Source organism: Asparagus officinalis, chromosome 4, assembly GCF_001876935.1.
Source record: "Asparagus officinalis chromosome 4, Aspof.V1, whole genome shotgun sequence".
Lineage (NCBI taxonomy): Eukaryota > Viridiplantae > Streptophyta > Magnoliopsida > Asparagales > Asparagaceae > Asparagus > Asparagus officinalis.
The window spans coordinates 36,196,799-36,211,180 of NC_033797.1; positions in this window are offsets into that span (position 1 = coordinate 36,196,799).

Below are 14,382 nucleotides of genomic sequence, written 5' to 3' on the forward strand. Positions count from 1 at the left end.
TAGAATGCAGAACACCAACCTACCAATGCATTTTTTTAATTATGTACCACTACCTCTTTTTTTGTTAAGGAATACATTTATTAAACCACTAAATTACATAAAAGAGAAATACAAAATGTGTGTACACACAACACTCATATGTTTATATATGTATATACAACGCACATCTCTCTCCTCTCATCTTTCTATATATATATATATATATATATATATATATGAGATTAATGCGTATCCTTGTCATGGGAGGGGATTTCCTCCTATGACGCCTCTAAAATCACATGATTGAGCGATATTGTGGATGATCCGCTCCGTTGAACTTGATCTACATATTCTAAAACCCTAACACACCAAATTTGGGGTGAACCCGTCGTTGTTTGACCCTCCGTCGAGCCATGTAAAAAGTTCTATTCATTCGAAACCGTTAAAATTGATACGAGTGGATGAAGGGTCAAACCACAACGATTTCACACCAAATTTGGTGTGTTGGGGTTTTAGAATATGTAGATCAAGTTTAACGGAGCGGATCATCCACAATGTAGCTCAATCAAGTAATCATCAATGGATAAGAAACTTAGTGGACGTCCACTTAAGTTGACAGAAGTTTTGCTCTATATATATATATATATATATATATATATATATGGAAAATTGTGTCGGGGCCCCAAAAGTAGGAACTCCATGTGACCCATCCCCTTGTATTTTAGCTCATGTGATTCAGTCCCAAAAAGTAGCATTTAATATTTTAAGGTCCCTCCACGTCAGCAGTACAAAAAAAAGATTGTATTTTAAAAAAAAATCCGATATTGCCCCTCCACTTATCTTCCCCAAACGCCTCTGGTTCCTTAAAACATGAAAAGTCACGTCCCATTAATACAATCTGACTGAAAAAATGGAGAGAAATTTCCCGCCCTTTTTTAAACTCTATCATGAACAATAACTCATGTTAGTTCTAACTTATTTCATGTTAGTTCTAACTTATTTCATGTTAGTTCTAATGGTAAGTAAGAGCTAATTTTAAGTGGAACTAACATTAATACTTGGCTAAGCTTTGTAATTTGGAGAGGAGGTCGGGAGTTCAAACCCCTTGAGCTACAATATATATTTAAAGGTCTTTGATTGGGCCTTGGGGCTCTTGGGCTCTTTGTTAGTTCTAACTCATTTTACATTGGTTCTAACTCACTTCATGTTAGTTCTAACTTAACTCACTAGAACTAACGCTTAAATTAGAAATAACACTAGTTGCAATTTAGAGCTAACACGTCATCATGTAGAACTAACACGAGAGCCACTAGAACTAATATGGGCTAAACTAGAACTAACAGACCACTAGAACTAACGCTTATATTAGAAATAACACTAGCTGGAAGTTAGAACTAACATGACATCAGCTAGAACTAACACGAGAACCACCAGAACTAACATGGGCTCAACTAGAACTAACATAGCCACTAGAACTAACGCTTATATTAGAAATAACACTAGCTGTAATTTAGAACTAACACGACATCATGTAGAACTAACACTAGAGCCACTAGAACTAACAGGGGCTCAACTATAACTAACAGACCACTAGAACTAACGCTTATATTAGAAATAACACTAGCTGAAAGTTAGAACTAACATGACATCAACTAGAACTAACACGAGAACCACCAGAACTAACATGGGCTCAACTAGAACTAACATAGCCACTAGAACTAACGCTTAAATTAGAAATAACACTAGTTGTAATTTAGAACTAACACGACATCATGTAGAACTAACACGAGAGCCGCTAGAACTAACAGGGGCTCAACTAGAACTAACATACCACTAGAACTAACGCTTATATTAGAAATAACACTAGCTGGAAGTTAGAACTAACATGACATCAGCTAGAACTAACACAAGAACCACCAGAACTAACATGGGCTCAACTAGAACTAACATAGCCACTAGAACTAAATTTTATTATACTTATTGTTTCACACATAACCATTGAGCTTAAGTATTTCACACATAGTATAATTGGGTTCTTGAGCGGGCTATAATTTCGTTCTCAATTTGTATTGGAGAACAAATTATTTTATCACGGGGTTGCGCATAGTGGACGGTGTTGATAGACCACTCAAGTTATATTGTGACAATAAATCAACAGTTTTATATTCCAATAACAACAGGAGCTCGACGAAGTCGAAGCATATAGACATCAAGTTCCTGGTTGTTAAAGAAATAGTTCAGAGTAGACAGTCGTCTATAGAGCACATTGGCACAAACTCCATGATTGCAGATCCGCTTACTAAAGGATTGCCACTCAAAGTGTTTCATGAGCACACTACTCATATGGGTGTCATGTCATTTGAGAATATTTAGTTTTAGTGAGAGTTTGTACTTTTTATGTGTTCTGATATAGACATATTTTTTAGTTATTTTAGTTTATGGATATTTTGAGGTTATTTTATGTAGAAATAAAGTTTTAGTTTATTTACACTCTGATTTTGGTATGGTTTGACCTTACTAAAGTTTTAAGAGAGGACGAGTTGGAAATAGGCATGTTAAGATCACATTGCATGATATTTCCATACTACACATCCACATCATGATCCATGTCATTCAGTTGTATTGGCATACGTGATCATTGATGGGTCTAGTTACGATAGATGTAGAGAATGCCGTTTTGGTTCTATGTTGGTATGATTGATGGACAGTATTGGATAAAGATACATTTCAGTAATAATAGTAAAGTTGAGCTCATATGGTTACTTGGTGCAATGCATAACTATGAGGTTACACATATAGCCCAAGTGGGAGATTGTTGGATCCTTAATCCAACATTTGGCTAATATGTGAAATTGTTATCCATTGTAAACTGTTAAATAAAGATAAACTCAATTTAAAGTGATCTAGACAGATATGAGTTTTAAAATGTATCAGATAAGGATATGTGCCTTTAATGTGTAGATACCAGGGTAATTTCTATTTTAATGATGGGCTAAAATAGAAAATACCAATTGGATAACTGTTTTAAGTTATCTCTATAAATAGTGGTTATGGTCCCCAGATCACATGTTCAATTCATCCCTATCTTTTGATATTTCATCATCAAAGAGAGAATAGAGAGAGATACAGAAACTGAAGGGAACTCTCTTGAAGGAAGGTGCGGATCTGGAAGGTTGTACCGCACAAATCAAGAGATTATTCATGGCTTCGGATTCATGTACGCTTCCGTGCAATTCAGTATTTCGCTTCTCTTTAATTCAACATGCATATTGTGTTATATGTGATAGTTTTCACAATCAGAATTTAGGATCTAACACTATCATCATATCACATGGTACAAATAATTTTCAACAGAAAACAATAACTAATATCATGCTCAATTTGCATAAAGATTTTTTTTTTTTTTGGTATGCTCTTCTAGTTCCTAAGCACAGGAAGTATAACTTCTAATTTCAAATAGACGGAGATAATTTTTCTTTTTTCTTTTTACTTTTCTATTTTGTTCCAGAAAAATTGACGTTGCAGCACATTAAGAGAGCAATTTGTGCTTTAACAATATGGGGTCATAGTACAAATTCGAAGGAAGCAAAACAACTTGGCACGTGAATTCTTATTAAAAACTGAACTAGTTTGTAACAGAACTTAGGGTTAATTTCAGAAGAAAATACACCTTTACTTTGGAAAAGCATTACCGCATTACGTAACTTGATCTCTTCTCCATCTAAAAATAGCAGGAGAGAGCTAAAATAATTTATGTACTTTACAACAACAGTAATAACTAAGCCATATTTAATGCTTAAATAAATGTAGAAGAGTATAAATAAAGTATGTCCTACATTTCAAAGGAGAGTAGTGCTAGGGGGGCCCTAAACATGGGAAGGGGGAGGGGACAGGTGAGGGGACTGTTGTGCTCTAATACCAATTGTTGTTGAAAACCGTGTCGAGGAACCAAACCAAACACCGATCAAAGAGGGTCAAAACCAACCAAAATCAATGCACAAACTAAACACCAATTTTAACGTGGTTCGGTAAGTTGCCTATGTCCACGGGGCAAGGGGGGATGGGGTTTTCACTAATAGAGAAAGAGTACAAACTGAGATTACAAATCACTCGAAGAAACAAACTAATCTCACAACAAAACTCTTAATCTCTACAAAATAAAACCCTAATCAAAAGCTCAAAAAAATACCTCTTTTGTGCTCCAATATCCCCCAATCAATGCTTAATCAAAGCCCAATCAAAGCCTAAACAAAGCCTAAACAAAGCCAAAGAAACCCTAAAAACGTATCTCTATTTATAACAAAACACAATCCCAAACTCAAAGCCTAAACAAAGCCAAAGAAACCCTAAAAACGTATCTCTATTTATAACAAAACACAATCCCAAACTGATTGGGATTCTAAAAACGAGTCTGCCACACCCTGGTGTGGCACACACCACACCCATGGTAAACAGGACAGATTCTGCCATACCAGGGTGTGGCAAACACCATACCCATGGCAGACAAGACAGATTCTGTCACACCCATGGCAGACACCACACCAGGGTGTGGTGGAGCCTGTTTTGCTTATTCTTCACGTTTTTCTCAATTCCTTCCTCAATTCCTTCGTCGTTTTCACAATTCTCCACCTCGGCGAAGTTTTTTCAAAACTAAGCCGATATCAACCAAACCAAATGTCTCACTTGTTATGCCCAGGACGTCGTGGAAACCCTTCACGACAACGAACTCAAACACAACAAGTCGAGACCCAAATGAGAATGTGAACACTCTCCAAACGTCGATGTCTACTCATCAAATCGGCTGCATCAAAACTGACTGCCTACGTATCCTCTTGTCCAAGGAATCAAACATTCATGTAGTTCACCCAAATGGCCTTTAAAGGCCCTCAATCAAGTAGAAAAGTCTGCAAGTCTTCCCTAATATCACCAACGGATCTGCAACTGATAGCGGCTCCAAACTGATACAAATCAAACACCTCCATCTGAGGTGAACCAATGGCCGTATCCAAATCATGTCCACCAGCTGCAACCGAATCCAAAACCAATCCATCATCTGCATCCGAAATCAAATGATCCCCAACATGTGCCACCTCAGCTGGAATCCCAAATGACGCAGTATGATCTGGAGTATGTGGAATAAGTTCCACCCAACGTGAAGTAGCATCACCCTCCACCTGCTGCGATATCCAAATGACCTGATCAACACTCTCCACCTGCTAGGGGTGTGCACGGTTCGGTTCGGGTCGGTTTTTACCAAAATTTGAACAACCGAACCGAACCGCCCATTTTTCAAAACCGAACCGAACCGTTGCAAGTCGGTTCGGTGCGGTTCGGTTCGGTTTGTTCGGTTCTAACTTCACCATCAACATTTTCAGAATGATTTAAACACAATACAATCCAAGCCAAATAACTAAACACAACACAGATTAGTAACAATACTTAGAACCCCACACAACTCATTCATCAATATCATTTTCCCGATTGCCACCAGCAGGCATGTTGTCATCACCTGTGGAAAGAGAGAGAGAGAAAGAGAAGGTAAGATTCTGAAGAGGAAATGTTCTACTGAGAAGGCAAGCTATAATCACTATTGCCCTTGGCTTTCTATATTATAACAATCACCCAACCAAGAAAAAAGGAACAAAACAAAGATCCATATAATTTTTCTGCGGAGTAGCCATCTCGGATCTTTACACTCAACATCTAAGTCACATCCAAGACCATATCATTAAAAACTAATAAAAAAAATTATACTGTCTTGATTGCATACATTTCATACAAAACTAGTTCAAAATCATAGGAGAAAAACATGATAGTGGATGACGATTTTGTATATTCAATTATTCCATTTATTTCTAACAGGAACAAGAACACATAATTAATGGACCTCTCAAACAAAACCAATTCAAAAATCAAAGATCAAATATTAGACTAAGAAAATGGAAAATTAATCTCCACCATAAAAATCAAACCCACAAATTAATTGGCTTGAACAACGATGACGGAGGCCGTCATGTCCTTGAACTCGCTGAAATCAATCAACCCATTATCGTCCCCATCAACGCTAACGACTCGCTGAAATCAATCAACCCATTATCGTCCCCATCAACGCTAACGATCATGGAGTTCACCCTCTCCAGGCTCTCTCCGTCCTCGTCGAAGACCCCGAACGCCTCCCTCATTTCCGTGTCGTCCACGTCCGCCACCTCGCACGGCGGGAGGGCGTCGCTGAGGGACTGGTGGAAGGCTTGGAAGGCGTCGAAGTCAAGGCCGTCGGGGACGCTCCCGTCGGTGGCAGAGGGGAGGAGGAAGGGGGAGAAGAGGGAGGAGAGACTGAAATATAATGTTGAGAGAGATTTAGGGGAATCTGGGGGAATGGGTTCTGACGAGGAGGTTGAAATAATGGAGGGTTTGCTTGAAGAGGGAATTGAGGAGGGAGTTCCAGAGGATGAGGTTAGGGCTAGGAGACAGACGGATCTGAGAAAACTTGAGAGAGCGAGAGCTGGCGGCTGGCGGAATGAGGATAAGTCTGATGAGTTTAGGGTTAGGGTGTGAGGCGGTCGGTTCGGGTAATTCGGGTTGAAAATTTTTCAACCCGACCCGAACCGATTTATAAACAAAACCGACCCGAACCATGAAATTTCGGTCGGTTCGATCGGTTTTTTCGGTCTGAACCGAACCATACTCACCCCTAGGGACAACGGTTACAAAAGGGGGAGCATTTTAAGGCGTTCTTCTCAAGAGAGAGAGAGGGTTTTCATAAAATTAGAGAGCATTTTTAGAGCAATTCGAAGAGCATCGAACAAATTGGAGCAGATATGAGCATAGATAGCAGAGAGAAAACAACAAGAATTGAGTTCCTCGCGTGATTCCTTAAGATTCGAGCTTTGACTTGATCTTAAGAAGAGTGATCGTCTTACTTTGATAAGATATTCACTTAAAATTCCTACTTCGATAAACGAAGAAAGAATCTTTAAACCCCTCACAATCTGTGATTTGGTGGTCCACGAGTCAAAGCACTCCCGGCACAGGTAAAGTCCCACAAAACAGGAGTCGATAAACGATTTCTGTGTTATTTTTCAAGAGAGTTGTAATTTGCTTACTTTTCGTTGTAATTCTCTGTAAACAATTTAAGTTTTAATGGAATCTACAATGAAAACGACTCTCGACGAAAACAAAGGTAATCTCTTGAATTCATCTTTTGTTATTTGCAAATTTTAAAATTTTAGAATTTAATTGTGGATTTTTATAATTTGAACTTTGAGGGTGTTTCTATAATTTTTGAGACATTGAATGTGTTAATTGGAAATTTTAAAGTTTTCAGAGGTTGCTGTTAATTTCTTAATGTTGTGTTTGTTATTCTAAGTTTGAAATGTTAAAAATTTTCAAGTGCATCATGGTAATCTCTTGAATTCATTTATGTTGTTTGAAAATTTTGAAATTTTAGAATTTCAGGATGCTTATTTGTAATTTAAACTTTTGAGGATGTTTCTATGATTTTTTTGACATTCAAGTGTTAACTGTAAATTTTAGATTCTTCATAGACTGTTATTAATATCTTGATTAATGTTGTTTTAAGTTTTGAAATGTTAGGATGTTTTTTATAATTTTAAACTTTTCAGGATATTTTGTGTAATTTTAAAACTTTTAGGTTTTTTTTTTGCAATACTTCATGTATTATAGTATATTAGCTAAATATAATTTCTTTATCTTAACAAACTAATACCGTAAAGCTATTGTATATATTTTATTAATATTTTTTAAATTATTGAGTTATAGATAGTTCACGTAAGATTAGGATATGATATAATTATAATTAGGATGGATTAAGATATAAATAAATATACAAAATAGTGAAGGGTAATATTGACCATGAAAAGATTTTTTCGAATTTGTGCTTTTAAATGGAGTATGACTAAGTGGAATGCACGTGCAATGCGCGTGGTACGTGCCTGCACGTGGTCAAATATTATAAGGACAAATTTTTGAAACCGACCTTTTTTCAACTTTATTGGGCAAAATCGACCACATGGGAAAAAAATAGGCAAAACCGACCCTTTTCAAAAGAAAAGGGTCGGTTTTGCAACTATGGAGGTTTTACGAAGTGCACGGGACTACTAGTCCCGTGCACTTCGTTGTCAAGAGAGATTGCTGGAAACAAAGTGCACGGGACTAGCAGTCCCGTGCACTTTGTTTCCAAGAGCCCTTCAATTCAAATGTCTAGTTGCCTTCTATTACCTTGGAAAGACCTCAACTATTCCCTTGTTTATAGAAGAAAAATGGGTATTGGTTACTGTTTCCATTGGCTATGATGCACGCGAAGGTCATCATCTTAACCTTCCCCATTTTACCTGCTCAGAACAAAATCAGAAGCTCCCAAACGATAATCAAATGAGCCTCTGAATCCCAAACGTGCAATCGGATCAAATCTCACATCCTCGATATGACCAAATGTCGGGTAACCAAATATCCGACGCCAACTAAAATCTAAAGCAGCTCCACCAGATCTAATAACTCCTAATGCAGCAGTCGACGACTTATGATTAAGATGACTCAAATATGTCGAAACTCCAGAACCAGAACCAATGCTCGACAACCAACGCCGATCCTCCTCCAGAAATGAACGACTCATCGAAACGGTCATCTCATCTCGTCGCCCCAAAGTCTCCACATCAATAAAGTGTTTCAAGTTGCCATGAGCTCGGCACAAACGCAAGAAAGGACCCCTACCAAAGCTAGAACAACGAGTTACTTTTCTGCCAATACATTTCTTCCAATTGTTGTTGACTTCTAAGACTTTACACCAACGGGAACTGATCGTGACCCAATAATGCCTAGAACAATCACCAACTGCAGAAACTATAAAACGATTACCTCCCAATGATACCTCCTGGAAGGCCCCCAAATGCCTAACTGAACACCTCCTAAAAGACCCCTCGCTCGATGGATAGAAGTGCCTAACTCCACCACAGTCTTACTCATCCCAATGTGCTCAAAGGACTTCCATCTGCAGGTCAAAGCACTCCTCAACAACCTATGCACGGCATCACCAATCATATATCCCAGCACCAAACAATGTCACAGTCTAGCCAAAGAAGTCGTCAGTGCTCTATCAATCACTGTGCTCCCAAGCAAATAGTATAATTTACTCCTTCTGACGCCCTTCATCACAATCATGGACCCAAATGTAACCTTCAAACGTGCATCCACCAAGGTCACCCTATAGCCTGCTATCTCCAAAGTTCCAAGTGAAATGATGTTCTTCTTCAACTGAGGAACGAACCTCACTCCAACCAACTCCCGAATCACTCCGTCACTCATCCTAATCCGAATGGTGTCAATACCATCAATAGGGCATTCATGATCATTACCTATGAACACGAAATCCCCTCTTTCCAACTCCTGAAAGCTGGAGAACCAATCCCTCCTAGGGCAAATGTGGTATGTAGCACCTGAGTCCAACATCCGCTCTGTAGAGTAGGCAACACAAACTGACGGCAGTGCAAATAATGAGTAGCCCGAAGAATCCGAATCTGAATCGCTGTCACTAGCATTGACAACATTCACCTCTGAAGCCTGAATAGCTTTCCCCTTATTCTTCCTGGCTTGATCATTCAACTTTGGGCATTTAGCTTTCCAATGTCAAGCACACTGATTCCTACGAATTCCAAGATGTGCCCCTCTAGACTGTGACCTTCTACCTCGGTTTGTACCCTTTGCTCTTACAACCAATACCCCCGCTACCGGCTCAATAGAAGTCTCATTGTTCTTCTTCCTAAATTGGTAATTCACTAATGCAGTGGTGACCTCACTATATGAAAGAGATGCCTTCTCATTAATAAGAGTAAGGACAAACGTCTCATATTCCTCGTCAGGCAAGGAACTCAATAGCAACAACGCCTTGTCCTCATCTTCAATCTTAACATCCACATTCGCCAAATCCGCAAGAAGCTTCGTGTAGTGGTTCATGTGATCACCAATGGAGGTTCCTTTCTTCAACTGGAAGCGGTAAAGCCTCCTCTTCAAATGCAAGCGATTCTCCACACTCTTGGTCAAATACTTGCTCTCAAGGATCTCCCAAATCTTCTTTGCAGAAGTCTCATTGATCACATCATACTTTAGATCTTGAGTGAGACAAGACCTAATCACACCACACGCAAACCTTCTCATCAATGTCGTCCGGTTTCCCGTCCAACTCCAACGTATCTTCCAAATTCTGCGCATTGAACGCATCCAAGACTTCGCATCACTAAAGTCCAAAATTGTTAGTGCCATTGAACTTCTCCACGTCAATCTTCATCGAGTGGATACTCAAACTTTGGACAGTCTTCACACCTGAAGAACCACCCTCAACTCTCTCTTTCTCGGCCATAATCCTCAACACACCAACCACCAGTGTGGAAACAAATGAAGAATAGATCCAAAACTGAGAAAAGAAAGAAGCTTTACCAAAAAGATCCTACCTTTCTCACCAACTGAAACCCTAGACGAGCTTTCCAAATCGATCTACTCCTCTAAATAGCCCAAGCGTAGCCTGAGCTCTGATACCAAATTGTTGTGCTCTAATACCAATTGTTGTTGAAAACCGTGTCGAGGAACCAAACCAAACGCCGATCAAAGAGGGCCAAAACCAACCAAAATCAATGCACAAACAAAACACCAATTTTAACGTGGTTCGACAAGTTGCCTACGTCCACGGGACAAGGGGGATGGGGTTTTCACTAATAGAGAAAGAGTACAAACTGAGATTACAAATCACTCGAAGAAACAAACTAATCTCACCAACAAAACTCTTAATCTCTCCAAAATAAAACCCTAATCAAAAGCTCAAAAAATACCTCTTTTGAGCTCCAAATATCCCCCAATCAATGCTTAATCAAAGCCCAATCAAAGCCTAAACAAAGTCTAAACAAAGCCAAAGAAACCCTAAAAACGTGTCTCTATTTATAACAAAATACAATCCCAAACTGATTGGGATTCTAAAAACAAGTCTGTCACACCCTGGTGTGGCACACACCACACCCATGGTAAACAATGCAGATTCTGTCATACCAGGGTGTGGCAGACACCACACCCATGGCAGACAGGACATATTCTGCCACACCCATGGCAGACACCATACTAGGGTGTGGTGGAGCTTGTTTTGCTTATTCTTCACGTTTTTCTCAATTCCTTCCTCAATTCCTTCGTCGTTTTTACAGGGACAACAGTGTATCATGCAGTGGGGAGAGGATACCTCACATGTCCCCTCTTCTGTCCCATATTTGAGGTCCTTTTGGCATTTCCCTTCCAAGGATTATAGAGGGACCCCCAGACCATAACCACAATCTTGTTCTGTTTCCAACTTTATATGTACATGATATGATATGAGCACGGAAAGTAGTACTTTTAATTTGCTCTGTGAAATGAAAAATACTATCTAACGATGATAACATGAAAAGCTAATAGCCCAATCTTTAGAATCCAACAAAACCTCAGTACTATCCAATGCCCCCTCTTCCCAAAATTTTCCAGCCAACTGTAAGCTGTAGTTCTTCAATACTGTCAGTAAACACTCGAGCACAACTGACCCTTTCAACAACAAACATGAAATCTTCATCCCTGAAGATGTTTTTGGTGCTCGCATTTTCACTTATCGTTGTGGCACCTGCTGATGGTGATCCTACCTGTGATTCAAACAAATACGATCCACGCAGTACCATAGCAGTCAATGTCCTCACAGTTCTCGAAAGCATGCGCACTGTAACGCCCAATGCCCCTGACCGTACTTGCACAATACAGTTGGCTAATGTGCTCGGCATTTCTACGCGCCACACCGATATTGAGGCTGGAGACTGCCGCTCCTGCCTCAATGATTCGATGGTAGCCATTAAGGATAAATGTGCTCTTTCTGTTTCGGCAAGCAATCCTCTGGATAATTGCAATGTGGTGTGCTCTGTGAGCTAGAGGACTGTCGGCGGTTACATCAGTCAGATCCGTCTGATTTTTGTGCTTGCATTTTTATCTTGCACGATGTGGTTTATGTTCTTATTCTATGTTTCCTTTGTAGTTTACTCAAAAAAGTCTTGTGTGCTAACATACCGATGCAATCAGCGTTGATATAAATGAATAAATGGAGGACTTATTTACAAATGTTTTTTTTTTGGAAAGATTGCATTTATAGGGTTTGGATTCCATAGATGAAAAGTTGTGCTTAATTAGTAATATGTGCGTGTTAGTCCCACATTGACTAACTGAATAATAACATAGATGAATACATTTTACTTGGTTTATAATAACATAGGTGTTATATTAGATATAACAAAGTTGTTAGAATGCACAAATTTGCTATCGTGATTGATACGGGTGTATCTTCTTCCTCGCTTCGGAAGCTTAGCGATCCTCATGGGAGCTTGAGGATAGACGATTCTCATGGTATCATGAGAATGAAAGCGTGGATAGTGTTAGACCCTAATGCCACTAGGAAAAAACCTTAGAGGAGGGTGAATAGAGTTTATGCTAATCTAATCCGATTTAATGCCAATAAAAACTAATTAACAAATATCCTAGCAAATTAGATATACAACAAGATATATATGTAAGGATATACAAATAAGGGTAAGTAAACTATAAACAAATACAAATAATATAGTGGATAAATTAAACAATGAGAGAATGGCGATAGAGATAAACAAAATATAAGTGCACAGGCCAAACTCAAACACATAAGAAATGATCACGGAGTTCGGATCTTCCGTCCTACGTCTCTGCTCCCCACTCCTGGGGAGAAATCCACTAACACAACGGGTTTTCAACACTCACCCGAAAATGTTTACACCTCACACTCGGTTTTCTAGCTCACCGAAAACTTTACAATCAACACTTTTGCAATCACACTCTATACCCTCTAAGTGTTGGTCTCTAACCCGTGTCTCCCTCAAGTGCTCGGATTTACAACCTCTCCCTAGGCTTTACTACCAACGTCACTCCTCTTGACTTGAAATGTATTGCTTTACTCCGATATTCCGCCAACCTCCATTGGATATGATCGTTATGGCACAATTCCATCCAACTTCCAACTGATTGTTTGTCTAGAATAAATACAAAAACACAAACACTAGACAAGTAATATTTGTTGTAAATTATTTGTTAAAACACCATCAAAACAAAAAGGCCAACAGATAGAGCCATTGGTGGCGGCGAAAGAAGCCAAAAGCAAGAAGACAACAAAATCAGGGAACTGGCGCTCAGGCTCTGGTACCGGACCAAGCTGGTCGGTCGACGGGATTTGTGCACGTTACAGGGTAAGGAATGATTCCTTTGGCCAGTCGACCACGACACACTGGTCGGTCGACCGTACGTGGTTCTGCCTGCATAGTTTGAAACCAACCCTCTGGCCGGTCGACTGTGACATGTGTGCCAGTCGACCGGATCGGGTTTCCTAAGTTGTCTGGAACTCTTTTTGACGCATTTTCCTGGTTTGTTTGGGCTTGTTTATTTATAAGATTATCATCCACGTTGTTAGGGATATAAATAGGATTGTTTTAGGGTTTCTAAGCAATCAGATTGTATTAAAAGAGAATAGAGAGATTGTTCTTTATTCTAGTGAGATTGTGAGAGAGAGATTTGTAATCTTTTATTACATTGTTCTTTATTCTAGTGAGATTGTGAGAGAGAGATTTGTAATCTTTTATTACTCATAATCTAGAGAATGTATTTTTTTATTCTAGTGAGATTGTGAGAGAGAGATTTGTAATCTTTTATTACTCATAATCTAGAGAATGTATTTTCCTTCGCCAACTGAATTGTTCTTGTGTTTTCTATTGTTTTCTTCTCAACCCACATTTGATAATTCCGCGATCAAAGGTGCTCGCACGGCGACTCGTATCAGTGATAGTGAGCGCCTAGTCTGGTGCGTGCGAACCTATATAGACACTGAAAATTAAAATCCTCTCTTAGTTTTCTTCCACAATTCTCTTATACTTGTTCCTTAATAGCTGGTTTTGGAGAGTCGGCGAATTAAAGTAACAGTCATGGTGTTCAACAAAAGAGTGCGCTTCTGAGAATTGCAGTTGTCTCACCCTCGAAATTATTATGCGTATCAAACGCAACCGTAGATGGGGCATAGTTTCCTCAAAGCTACTCCTCGATGCTATGGGCAATTCGGCTTTCTATAAAATATTCCTTACCGAATTACCTATCATGGTTCCTCTACTTATGGTTTGTTGTTCTTTCTTTGTTTTCCTATGTCATCTATTTTGCTCTGGTAAAACCTGTATGGATCTAACATATATTGGTTACGTTCTAACAGTCAGTCACATGAAAAATGTGAAAAGAACTTGTTAAAAACGTACTCCCTCAGTCACAAGAAAAATGTGAAAATAGCTTGTTAAAAGCGTATTCCAGTAGTACACGTACCGCTAA